The following is a 14194-nucleotide window of genomic DNA, read 5'->3' as shown; positions in this document are numbered from 1 at the left end:
CCTTGTTTTCTTCCAGACTCTTACATTTCAGACTATTTTTCCTATATGCCCCATTGTTTCAGGAATGTAAAAGTCCTTACATCACTTTTATAAAGTTTAAAATCTGCCTGCAGCAGTAGATACTGAACCTTTTTTTTTAAAAACAACAAAAACATAATAAACAAACTTCATTGCATCTACTCCTGTAAAGTAAGTTGCATCCTACTTTTTTACTTGTAAAGCTGAGATTGATCGTCTTTTTAAGCACCAGTAACTTGCATAGTAGACTAATTTCCCAATAAATCAATACAACATATCATTTCTTAGTTTGGATCCTCAACTATCCAAATTTGATCACTTCCGGTTCTATAAGATAGAAATGACTTTCTACATGTAGGGCATTTTTCGTTCTTTCTCCTTGACCTTTCAGCTCTAAATCTTGAATCAGTCGTTTCTCTTACAAACCATGGGTATCATCAGCTGTATCTGTATTTTTTGTTGAACCAAACCCTTTGGCTTTTCGGTTAAAGTCCTTCCGTTCATCCTCTTGAGATTTGCGTTTTATCAACCCCATTCCAAAAGCCGCTGCTGTCTTCAACGGTTTCTCTGCTGCCTCTTTTAACTTTCTGGCATCAAACCGTGGGCTGTACAGTAAAATAGGCAGGCGACTGACAAAAGAAGGAACATCTGTCTGATTGTCTTTTGACTGGTTCTTTTTTTCTGAATCTTTCTTCTTCATGTTGATCTGATCCATGATTCTTTCTTTGGTAGAAAACATTTGAAAAAGAAGCGCATCCCACATCTTGAGAGCCTTTGGATCTTCTTGGTTCTTAGTAACCTCCTGGTTAACATCCACTTGATGAGTGTCCTCATTGCTGATGCTAGAACCGACTGAAGCTTCAGCCTCCGGCGCTGGGAACGTCGGTTCGTCAGGCTCAACCACCATGTGTTTCTTCAGTCGCGTCCATCCACTGAGCTTTCCCTTCAGGCCTTTCAGCTTCTGGGCTGTTTTTGGTTCTGTAGTAGCGGGTGGCGTTCCCACTGTGTCTGACTTGTCAGTAGCTGAAGATACAGCTGATGTCGCTGACTTCATGGAGGGCCTGACTGCCTGAGTTTCCGTCACAGCAGCTGCAGTTTTGGCCTTCAGATCGTTTTTGCCTGTGAGGCCAGTTTTTTGCGGAGATGACGGTGACATTCCTCTGTTTGGAGTTAGGGTTTTGACTGAGACTGAAGCCTGAGGCAAAGAGGTAGGAGTGGCAGTGTCAGTCACAGTAGTCTTACCTACAGATGCTTTCATGACAGTATTTGTTGCTGCCTTGGTTAAAGTGAGCTTGTCTACCGCTTTCCTAACACTATTCATGCCTGAGATAATCTGCATTTCTTCGGTGAGAGGCCTTGGGGATTCCAGGGCTGGTATTTCTTCAGGTGCTGGATTTTCATGCTTAATTGGACCGTTTTTTGGGAGATTAGGTGTGCTGCATAAAAGTGGATTAGTGTAAAAGCTGGACATGCTGGCTTCTGGGTAATGGGAGGAGTTGATTTCTTTTGCAGTTGAATCAGATGAGAAGTTGTTTTTCACATGGCTGATTGGTTGCTGCATTTGTACTTCAGTGACTAATGTGTCCTTGGTCGAGAGAAGTTTGATTTTTGGTTTCAAGATGTGTTTAAGGGTTGGTTCAAAAGGCTGCTCTGCAGCATCAACAGTCGTATTAATGTAAAGAGGGTTTAAGGTGGGGGGGTTGTGCTCTTTGGACAACCCTGTCAAACAAACAGGACTTAAAGATGTTGCAGTTTGTGGGTTGTGAGAGACTTCCTTTATAGAATGCATTTTGATGGAAGCATGTTGACTATTTGAATCAGTTTTTGTCAGGGATGGAGAATTGGTTTCCAACGGGGTTTTTGTGTCATTTAAACAGGAGATTGGACTTTGTGAGTTCCCTGGAGGTTTTGAAGAGATTAATTGTTCTTCAGATTTAAGATTCCCGGTCTGCTGTATTGTCTGTTCAATATTGATGGCATATGTTTTGGCCCCAGCACTCACTAAGTGGATAGACGGTACTGTCTCAGATGGTTTTACATTTTTCATTTTGGGTGGTGGGCTTGCTAAACATTGATTTTCAATAATTGTTGAACTTATGGGGAATATCTCTTTTACAGCAGTTTTATTGGTAATTTGAAGCCGAGGTATCAGTGGGGATTTGTTACCATCAGCTTGTTTACTATTAGAAGCTCCATAACCTGATGTTTCCATGGTGTCAGATTTAGTTGTAGATGGAGAATAAGGTCTTTCTGGTTTGATCAGAGGACTCTTCGGTGCAATAAGCCTTTGACTGGAGATTATTGGGGGTGTGCTGATGTCCAGAGCAGACAGGTTCACCGCTTTAATTGGTAAAACAGCTTCTATGTTAGGTTTGTTGGGGACAGTGGTTTCTTTTGTTGAAATATCATTAGATTTCCGATTTAAATAGAAAAAATGTGTGTGTTCAGTTTTGCTTCGTATGTTTTCTAGAGTTCCAGGAGTGGAACACTGAAGTGGCTCAGTGGATGTCTTTCTGAAATATATCGTTTGACTGTTCGTGCTCATGTCTTCCCTTTGGAAGTCTGCATTTTCTGGAACATTTTCTGCTCTGACATTCAAAGTATGGAGACGATCTTTCATTTCTTTAGTGTTGACAGTGGCATCCACTGCATTGGAACATTCCTGGTAAGTTCTGTAGGAGTTCAAAGTTGTGCCTTGCTCAGTAACATCACTACAGCCTATCCTGGCCTGTATGTTTATATCTGAGCTAAAACGTTGTCCCTGCTGTTTTGTTGGAACATGTGATGTGTCTGAGTCTGAATAGAACTTACTGCCCCAAAAACCAGCTGACTTGGTTTCAGTATCAAAGGGCACAGGAGAGGTTGGTTCTATGTTGTCTCTTCCTAATAAAGCACTGCTGATAGTAGGGACTGCTGATTTTAGTGGATGGTTTTTTGTGTCTGCAGTCTGAATTTCTCTCCAAATGTGACTTGAGTCATTAACAGAAGGACTGGGTCCATTGCTCCTTTTAGGCACAGATGATGAACGGACAGAAGAACACGTGGATGCTTTGACTGGTCTCTGTGGTGAAGGGAATTCATTCGAATACATGTTTGGTTCATTGTTGCATTCCGCCTCAATGCTTTTCTTATGAAGGGGATGTTCTGTGTTAGCAAATACTGGAGGATTGTTCCAAAAATTACTTAGCAAGCTATCACTTCTCATTTCCATTAATTTCTGCTCTTTACCTAAAAGTAATTCATTGGCTCTTAAATTTGGCAGGTTTGCTGAAAGATCATTGGTGAACTGTTGCACTCCTGTGGTGTTTTTTACAGTATGGCTGTCTGTAATTTTGAGTTCTGGCTCTACTGTTGGAGGTGCGTTCCTGTTTTTACATTCACCAATGGAACTTTGTGTTAATAACAGACTAAAATTAACAACTTTTTCTGACTCCTTTGAAACTTTAACTCTAGATTCTTCACTGCATGTTTTATCCAACATCAGAGGTTTTCTAACATTATATGTTTTATCTGTGTTATCTACCTCATCTCGGTCACGTTGTGCCTTTGGAGTAAAACCGTTGGTGAAAGAAGAACTTGACTGATACCTACTTTCACCTTTGAATGGGGTCATGGCAAGCCCTGCATCTGTAGAAAATACCACACTTTGTGAGTGTACCTCACCTCCTTTAAGTACTGGTATTGTAGCTTTTGAAGTGGAAACGTCATTTGTTGATTGTTGCATTGTTTTGACCCTGTCCAGATTGGAGGTTTTCTGTAACTGTATTTCATTACAGTGAGCTCCAAGCCAACTTTCTTGAGCGGCATCTTCGCTGCCTTTGACACTCTGTGAAGGTGAAAGATCAGGACCACGTAATGTCTCACTGCGGAGCAAAGCAGAGAGATCCTCATGGCCATTGAAGGATTTGTCATCCTTGCAGACGGATGGTTCATTTACGAAGGGTTTGTTGGGATTAAAGGGATTGGGGCTGGGATGTAATGCAGTTGTCCTTATTCCACCATAAGCAGCATATTCTGCTGGGGTCAGTCCATAATATGTGGACTGTGACTTGGGCTTTGAGTTAGCCAATGACATTTGTGCCTCCAAAAGCGATGTTAAAGACTTGCGAGCCTGCACTGCAGGTGGACGATAGGAGGAAAACCCTGGACTTGAACATGGGGTTTGCATTTGAGTGACTGGTGAAGGTCTGAGTTTGTCTGGTACACATAGAAATGATGGCACTGTTGGCAAAGATGAGGCTTCTTTCTCTGGACCTTGGTCTGTCCATGGCTTTGTTATCATAGAGGTGGATATAGATTTCATAGCAGGGGTGTCAGATGTGTTTGAGAAATCTCTGTGGAACAGCTCGTTTTGAGTTTGAACTTTGGTTTTCTGTCCCAGAAAATCTGGTGCTTGTGAACCCTGGATCGAGTTGAAACCAGGTGTTTCAGTAACCGGCTGTTGACTGTATTTTGATATATTTAAAAAAGGAGTAGGAATTGATTTTGGGCTTTGAAGAATGTCCCTCTGAGACTTCAGTAATGATGGTTTCTGATGTGTGTTAGCAACTGATTCAGTTGTTTTCTCTCTCAATCCAGCAGATGAATACGTTCCCTCATATGTCGGGTTGGTTAGAGCGAGGTCTTGAACGGAAAGTGGCTTCGAAATCTCAAAAAAAGTGGCCCTTGATGTGTACATCCTAGCTTGTATGTCTTCTGATCCTTTCTCCTTAAGTGACTTATTTAGTGAAATCTTTGAGGCAGTAACTTCAGATGACACTTGACGAAGACTGTTGCCATTGCTGGTTGGGCTGGCAGGCCAGGATGATGCCTGCCTTGTAGAACTGTCTCCTAGATAAGTGTTTGTCCCCCTCTGGCTGCCTATAAATGGCTGTGTCTCTGTGTTTGAAATGGATAGTGGCACTGGAACAGGATGCAGTTCTGTTACTTTAGAATGTGACAGACCTGGGTAACAGTTGCTGGTGAGAGCAGAGAGAGTGAGGCAGTGAGTTGATATTTTAGGACTGGACAGTGCCACAGAATCTGGGGGGACTGTTGTGACTGTCCCATGGGAGTTTGAGGTTGAATTTACAGTGGGAAGGGGAACTGGTGCTGCCATATTCTGTGGTGGATAGGAGAGGGCAGGTTTCAAAGGTGGAAATAGAAAGGGAGTGGCATCGTCAAACAGAAAGGAAGAGCATTGGTACAGGGGAGCGACCTGGACTTCAGAGTTCATGGTCTGAGCTGTGCAGGGCTGAGGTTGGATGTTGCCCATGGTTTGGCCATGAGTGCTTTTTTGAGGAAGAGGGGAACCAGAATGGTCATAGAAAGAGAAGGTTTCTGCAACAGAGATTGGATCCGGTGTTCTTGGAGGGCTGGACAGATCACTGTGCTCCAGATCTGTACTGGCTTCATTGACGGGTGACAAGCAGGAGCGGAAGGGGATGGGTGTCTGAGACAGGCTGGTTTTCTTCTTGGCCCTTTTCTTCTTGAGTTTCTGAAGCCTTGCATTGTCTTTGCCAGGTTTTGGCATCAAAGGAGGCGGATACTGCTGGGTAATGTCCGATTCCAAGCCATTGCTGTAGTAAACCTCCATTAACATTTCACGAATCTGCAGGACAGATAACAGGCAGGTGAATCTTGACATCACACTCATAATGGGCTCATTCAGTCAAAGCTTTATGTACACACGGCTATTGATAGGATTTTGGCTGTTTAATCATGCAGGTAAACCAAAAAATTGTGTTCCATTTTTTTGGATTGGCTGTAAGATTTTTTAATTATTAATTAGAATCAGTTTCTACTTTTTAATCTTCTAATTTTTTACCTCTTTGGAGTTTCTTTTAACTCCATTAATTATGACTGAATTATGCACATGTTTTGAAACCAACCAAACTACCTTTTGAATGCTAGTTTGGTTTTGTGTATCCAGTTTAGTTCTTACAGATATATCAGAGTTGGAGTTTTATTTTTACAGTATATTTGAAACAAACAAACAAAACTAAAAAAAACTAAAAACAAACAGAAATACTTAAGAAATTCAACTAATGTCCAATTTTCACAAAAATGAACAAATCCATTGTATGTATGTGAGTATGATAGCTGGGACAAAGTTATCAAATCCAAAGCTTTGTGAAAACACAGGCGGCCGTGGTGCAGAGGTAGAGTGATCAACCTCTGCATGGACGATCGGAAGTTCCCGCCTTGCCTGTAGGAGTGTTTTGAAGCGTCCTTGGGCATGACACAACCATTGCTCGTGGTGGTAGGAGGTCGGCTACAGTGTTTGGCAGTGGAGCCGTTGTTAGTGTGATTATAGATGACTGTGACTGTAAAGCTCTTTAGGGCTTTTAAGAAGGTAGCAAAGTACTACAGAAGTGCTGCCATTTCCCATTTCACTGACAGTATCTCACAGGAGCCATTATTAATAGTGACTTATAAAGTCAACTTAAGGAAAACTCTAAACTGTGGCAGAAATCATTCATTCTGAAATGTATCACCCAATAATAAAAGTTCAGTAAGCTTTAGCATTACCAAGTATTTTATTACTTATCTTTTCACCGACCTGTCACTCACCCTCACAGGACACATTCCAACTAGAGTGTGTTCACAACACTCAATGAATAATAGTGAAAGATTTTCACCTCTTTTACATGTTTTTTTATTTGATTTGAAATGGTTTATTTCGAGCAATCAAGTAAGAAACATACACAAAACAATCCAATCATCAGTTATACATTCATACAATAACAAATCCAACTTAGGATATTTAGACATATTAATAATTATTGCTTGAAAGGGAGTGGAAGGAAGCGAACTTATAAAATCCCACCCCGTTATACCGTAACCGTTTTATTACATGATTTATCAATATCTGGTTCCTAGCATTTATCAGACAGAATTAAGAATCCTGAAGTATCAATAAATATCATGACAAAGATCAATTACTTAAATCATTATGTAAAAAGGAAATAAATAAATAAAACTACTTTTAGGAATCAACATGGCAAATGCAGATCATTTATCCAAAATCTATGCAGATTATATTACTTATAAAAGTCATGTATATGATTAATAAAAATAAGACTATATCAGTAAAATAGAGATAACACTGTTTCAAAAAATTTCTTAGCAAAATCTGATCAAGTATCAAAAGTTAAAATATGTGCAAAATTATGTTACATAAGAAAAATCATGCATCAATTTTTCAATTTTTGGAGCAAGTGAAGTAATATAATTAGTAATCAATCAATTTAACCATTTTCAAAATTGAATAAGCTTTTTTATTTTTTATAACAAGTTAACGCTGTGACATAAAATAAAAAAGGGTCCATAATCTGTCAAATGTCCAAGGTTGGTATTCCTTCTTCTGCTGATTAACAGCCGTTCTTCTGGGTTTAAACAGAGTTAATAGTTCTCTTCGCTGTAATGTCTGCAGACATTAGATTAAGGTCCATATCCTTCTTCAGCTGATATCAGCGGCGCTGAAAGTTGAGGTCAAGTTGTCTGCAGGTCAGAACTCTCTGCTGAGAATCAGGTCACTTCAGACTTAGAGAAAGCAATGAATCCAGGCGTCATATTTCTTGAAATTATATTTGGCTCTTTGATTTCTTACTGCATGTAACACGTCCGTGATCAAACACTTCTCAAAATCCTTCATGGTCTTCACAACCAGAACCTTGGACCGGTCCGGTGGACCGAGTGGTTTGACGTAAATCCTGCAGCCTTTAACCCAAGTGTTCTCAATCTGCTTCTGCTTCCTGAGAAGCCTGGCATGTTTGGTGATTTCAGCATTCCTTCTGGTCAGATGGTCGTTCAGATTAGCAGCAGATCCCTTCAGGTTCTTCCTTTGGTTCATCAGAGCTAGCTTGTGTTTTTGATTCAGGAACGCTGGTTTATCCGTCTCTTTCCTCCTGGGGAGCGGGGTGGCAGGTCTCCATGGTGTTTAGATCCAGGGAAATCCCTTTAGATGTGAGAAATGATTCCACTTGGTGTTCCAGAGATTCTCCATCGCTCCCCCGTTTCAGAAGAACCACTAGCAATGGTAGTGCTATTAGCATTAGCAATGCTAATTCCAGCTGCATTTAGCTTTGCCCGAGGTTTGATCAGTACTTCAGTGACAATGACATTATTGATCCTTACTTGTTGTTCCACTTCATCCAGTCTCTTCTCCAGAATGTCGACCCCGGTTATTTTTTTGCTTGTTTTGAGCTCGGAATCTTCCGAAGTCTTCCATTAGCTCCTTCAGTGGAGTTAGCTTAGCGTCACTTGTTCCATGAAAGGATACAGTGCAGCTTGGATTTCATCAAGAATCTTTTTAAGGTCTTCTTAGTCCTGGTTTTTCTTAGAGGCCATGGTCAGCTCTCTTTTTCCGGAGAAAGTCAACTTTTAAGTCACTTGAAGATAGTTGTGTAGCTGCCGTGAGCCACACGCATCCATGCTGTAACATGTAGATCATGTGCCTGCCTGGATTCATCCACTGACAGCAAAGCGTTGTGTATTCCTACCCTACAGTCAGAACTATGCACCTGTATTCATGGGTTCTACTGTATAATAACCCCCCAGAGAAAGTAACAACAGTTTGTCTGTGTTGTCTGGGACCAAAGAACATGACAGTGTTGTTTCTGCTTCAGGGCAGTTGTCAAATTCGACCCACCAAGCCCATCCTGAACCTCCCCAAGTGTGGGAGTTTGTTGCAAAAAATCACTCTTACAAACAAACATTTGTAAAGTTATTATTTGAAAAACTTTAGAGACAACATTCAGATCAAAAAGCTATTTTGAATGACAGACGCCTGCTAAACTCCCCTTGTTCTCCACAGTGATGACCCCTATGGAACTGCAGTCACTGATTCTGTCCATGTAGGCTAAGCCCCCCCTTCTGACCCCTCAAGCTTAGAGACGTTTTTGGTATTGCCAATGCTTCATGCCTCGCTTTACGGGGGCAGCCGTGGTGCAGCGGTAGGGCAGTCAACCTCTGATCAAAGGTTCAAATCCCACTTTGCCAGCTCATGTGTCAAAGTGTCCTTGGACAAGACACTGAACCCCACATTGCCTCTGGTGGAAGATTGGTGCCAAGGTTTGGCATCAGTGTGTGAATGGGTGAATAGGACTGAGAGCACTTTAGGCCTTCGGGCCATATACAAGTATACAGCATTTACAACAGGGGTGTCAAACTCCTTGAGGGACGACCTCCTGCTGGATTTTCAGACATCCTGCCTTATCTACAGTTGATTACAGGGATCAGGTGTTTTTTCCCAATAAGAAGCTACAATGTCTGGTTAGTTGGAAAGCATTTAGGACATGGGCCCTCAAGGCCAGGAGGGCCATGCTCCACTATGTCATTTGTTGGCACACAGAGAAGAAACTCTATGTGGTCAGTCAGTGCAGAAATTGATCTTCTCTGTTAAAACAGTGTAGACGAATCAAAACTCACAAATTATTACAGTATTAAGGTTAAAATTGCCAAAATAACCATGCGAATCATCCACAACACTTTAGACATAACGGATCGGTCGAGGCCCGGGTTAACAACGACCGCCACCAATGCTGTTAACCTACAGGGTGTCGGTGGAAATTTGACTACTGTTGGTCGAAGAAAGAGGGGAGGCAGAAGGGTCCGTGGCCAGAGAGAGAAGGGAAAAGGCAGGAACATAGGTTTGAGAATAGGGACTCTTAACGTTGGCACAATGACAGGGAAAGGCAGAGAGCTGGCAGACATGATGGAGAGAAGGAAGGTAGATGTACTGTGTGTGCAGGAGACAAGGTGGAAGGGCAGCAAGGCACGTAGTATTGGAGGAGGATACAAACTGTTCTATCATGGTGTTGATAGGAAGAGAAACGGGGTAGGAGTGATTCTGAAGGGGGAGTTTGTAAACAGCGTTCTAGAGGTGAAAAGAGTCTCAGACAGGATGATGAGCCTAAAGTTAGAAATTGAAGGGGTGATGGTGAATGTAGTCAGTGGGTATGCGCCACAGGTTGGCTGTGAGTTAGAAGTGAAGGAGAGATTCTGGAGTGAGTTGGATGAGGTCATAGAGAGTATCCCCAGAGGAGAGAGAGTTGTTATTGGAGCAGACTTTAATGGGCATGTTGGTGAGGGCAACAGAGGTGATGAGGAGGTGATGGGCAGGTTTGGTGTGAAGGAAAGGAATCTGGAGGGACAGATGGTAGTGGACTTTGCAAAGAGGATGGAAATGGCGGTAGTCAACACTTACTTCCAGAAGAGAGAGGAACATAGAGTGACATACAGAAGTGGAGGTAGGAGTACTCAGGTGGACTACATCCTATGTAGACGAGGTCATTTGAGAGAGGTTAATGACTGCAAAGTGGTGGTAGGAGAGAGTGTAGCCAGACAGCACCGCATGGTGGTGTGTAAGATGACTCTGGAGGTCAGGAAGAAGAAGAGAGGGAAAACAGAAAAGAAGACCAAGTGGTGGAAGCTACAGAATGAAGAAACTTGTGAGGAATTTAGGCAGAAGTTGAGGCAGGTCCTGGGTGGTCAGGATGAGCTTCCAGATGACTGGGAAACTACAGCAGAAATTATCAGGGAAACAGGTAGGAAGGTGCTAGGTGTGTCATCTGGAAAGAGGAAAGACGGTAAAGAGACTTGGTGGTGGAATGAGGAAGTACAGGAATGCGTCCAGAGGAAGAGGTTGGCTAAAAGGAAGTGGGATGTAGAAAGGACTGAGGAGGGTAGACAGGAGTACAAGGAAGCGCAGCGTAGAGTGAAGAGAGAGGTGGCAAAGGCCAAACAGAAAGCTTAGGATGAGCTATATGACAGGTTAGACACAAAGGAAGGAGAGAAGGACTTGTACAGACTAGCCAGACAGAGAGACAGAGATGGGAAGGACGTGCAACGGATAAGGGTGATTAAGGACAGAGATGGAAAGGTGCTAACAACCCAGGAGAGTGTACAGAAAAGATGGAAGGAGTATTTTGAGGAGCTGATGAACGAGGAAAATGACAGGGAAAGAAGGGAGGAAGATGTGGTTGTTGTGGAGCAGGAAGTAGCAGAGATTGGAAAGGAGGAGGTTAGGAAGGCTCTGAAAAGGATGAAGAGCGGAAAGGCCGTTGGTCCTGATGACGTACCTGTGGAGGTATGGAAGTGCTTAGGAGAGACAGGAGTGGAATTTCTAACAAGGTTGTTCAATAGGATTTTAGAGAGTGAGAAGATGCCCGAGGAATGGAGGAGAAGCGTCCTGGTCCCGATCTTTAAGAACAGGGGTGACACGCAGAACTGCAGCAACTATAGAGGAATAAAGTTGATGAGCCACACAATGAAGCTGTGGGAAAGAGTAGTGGAAGCCAGGCTTAGGAAGAAGGTGGAGATATGTGAGCAGCAGTATGGTTTCATGCCCCGTAAGAGCACCACTGATGCCATTTTTGTTTTGAGAATGTTGATGGAAAAGTACAGAGAAGGTCAGAAGGAGCTGCATTGTGTGTTCGTAGATTTAGAGAAGGCGTATGACAGGGTGCCGAGGGAGGAGCTGTGGTACTGTATGAGGTCGTCTGGAGTGGCAGAGAAGTATGTCAGAGTAGTTCAGGACATGTATGAGAGAAGTATGACGGTGGTGAGATGTGCTGTAGGTCAGACAGAGGAGTTCAAGGTGGAGGTGGGACTACACCAAGGATCAGCTTTGAGTCCTTTTTTGTTTGCTATGCTGATGGACAGGCTGACAGACGAGGTAAGACAGGAATCTCCCTGGACAATGATGTTTGCGGATGACATCGTAATTTGCAGTGAGAGTAGAGAGCAGGGGGAGGAACAGCTAGAGAGGTGCAGGTTTGCTCTGGAAAGAAGAGGCATGAAGGTCAGTCGTAGTAAGACAGAATACATGTGTCTGAACGAGAGGGATCAAGGTAGAAGCGTTAGGTTACAGGGGACTGAGGTGAAGAAGGTGCAGGAGTTTAAGTACTTGGGGTCAACAGTTCAGTGTGATGGGGACTGTGGAAAAGAGGTGAAGAGGCGAGTGCAGGCAGGTTGGAGCGGGTGGAGGAAAGTGTCAGGAGTGTTGTGTGACAGAAGAGTGTCAGCAAGACTCAAAGGAAAGGTGTACAAGACAGTGGTGAGACCAGCTCTGCTCTATGGGTTAGAGACGGTAGCAGTGAGACAGAGACAAGAGGCTGAGATGGAGGTAGCGGAGATGAAGATGTTGAGGTTCTCCTTAGGAGTGACCAGGTTAGACAGGATAAGGAACGAGTACATCAGAGGGACGGCTCATGTTGCCTGTGTTAGCGACAAAGTCAGAGAAGCCAGACTGAGATGGTTTGGACATGTTCAGAGGAGGGATAGTGGATATATTGGTAGAAGGATGTTGGAGATGGAGCTGCCCGGCAGGAGGGCAAGAGGACGGCCAAAGAGGAGATATATGGATGTCTTAACAGAGGACATGAAGTTGGCTAATGTTAGGGTAGAAGATGTCCATGATAGAGTGAGGTGGAAAACGATGATTCGCTGTGGCGACCCCTGATGGGAAAAGATTAAGGTTAAAATAATAAAGACTCAACGCTTATTATAATATTTAGTACACCTTTGTAAAGTCATTGAGGGAGACCTTGGGACAGTATTTGCTCCCATAAGAAACAGATTAGTAATATCCTTGTCTAGAGAACGTCTGTTTAACATAAAATTGTATTTATTCTCACTGAAAACCACATTCAACTTCTTCACACAAACTAGCACGTGTTGATATTTTTGTTTTGGGAACATTCCCCCACATGTTGAGCATCTTGCATCCTTCATCATCTAAAACCTCACAAGTGTGATGTTAGTCTGCACACAGTGTCCCCCCCCCCCCCCCCACTCAGAGGTGGATTTCTAATGAACTACTGTGGCTCTGCAGAAACTATGTCCCAAAAAATGACATTTTTTTTTAGTTCGGCTAAAAGCAGCATAATCATAATTAAAAGTCCACTAGGAACAATTTGACAATTGATACAAAAATGTTTGGAGTATTGGAGTGGGACTTTGAGCTGATCCTGATTTTGTCATGTCCGCTGCAGCACTCACCTTGTTTGGCCAGGCTTCCGGTGGGAGCAATCAGGCTCCATGGAGGACACCTGGTCATGCCCCTTCATAAGTCCACGCCTGTGCTGCACTCATTGCCGGAACGTCAGTCTTCTCTGATTCATTCCAGCTAAATTGTCCACGCATCCGCACGGATCGTAAGCTACCGTCACGTCACGTCACGCCACCGCCTCGCCATCGCCATCGCCTTGCTTTCTCCTCACCTTCTCCATCCACACGGATTTGCATTGTAAGCCAAAGACTTTCCATTGACTTTATAAAGTGGAGATTCCTCTGCCGAGGTCTCCTAGTGTTTACAACTTCATCACCGGCATCCAGGCTCTCTCCCCCCTCCCAGCTCTGTTCGCTCATTTCCTCTCACGGCTGTGAGTCTACCAAGTCCTGCTCCCCCTGCTGGCGGGAGGTTTCCACACTCCCTCATCACTCCAACCCTCTGACCAGGACAATAAACACTATTTAACCTTTACTCTTGGGTTTGCTTTCTGGCTGTCCTCGACTAAACCTGACAGAACGTTCCGGCCATGACGGACCCAAAAGCAACTCAGGAGTGGAAGGCACGAGTGGAGTCTGCAATCTACAACTCCGAGACTCAGCTGGGGGAATTGACCTCAGAGATAAAAGAGATCTCCAGAAGACTGGACAAAGCCAGTATTGCCGCCAGTGCGACACTGGCCAGACCAGTAAGTCAACCTGCACCTGTACCTCATACCCACCCTCCGGAGAGATATGATGGGGATCCTACTTCATGTCGGACCTTTTTGACCCAGTGTGAGATCCAGCTTTCCCTGCACTCATCCTCTTTCTCCTGTGAGAAGGCCAAGGTGGCATATGTCATCTCCCTACTGACGGGGCGTGCTGCTCAGTGGGCTACTGCTGAATGGTCAAGGGGTTCAGAGGTTTGTTCTTCATACCAGAGTTTTTCAGCAGAGCTGAGTCGGGTTTTTGATCCAGTGAAACCCCGGCAGGATGCAGCACACCAGTTGTCCCGTTTACGCCAGGGGAAAGACTCTGTCAATGATTATGCCATCAGGTTTCGAACACTGGCGGCTGACAGCCAGTGGAACAATTATGCCCTGTTTGACATGTTTTACCAGGGTTTGTCTGAGCAGGTTAAGGACGAATTGGCAGCTCGTGAGCTGCCTCAAGATGTCAACAACCTCATCGCTCTAGCCTC

The sequence above is a fragment of the Oryzias latipes genome, chromosome 3 (genome assembly GCF_002234675.1).
Source record: "Oryzias latipes chromosome 3, ASM223467v1".
Lineage (NCBI taxonomy): Eukaryota > Metazoa > Chordata > Actinopteri > Beloniformes > Adrianichthyidae > Oryzias > Oryzias latipes.
The sequence above is the reverse complement of the archived record's forward strand: the minus strand, read 5'-3'. Positions refer to the sequence as shown.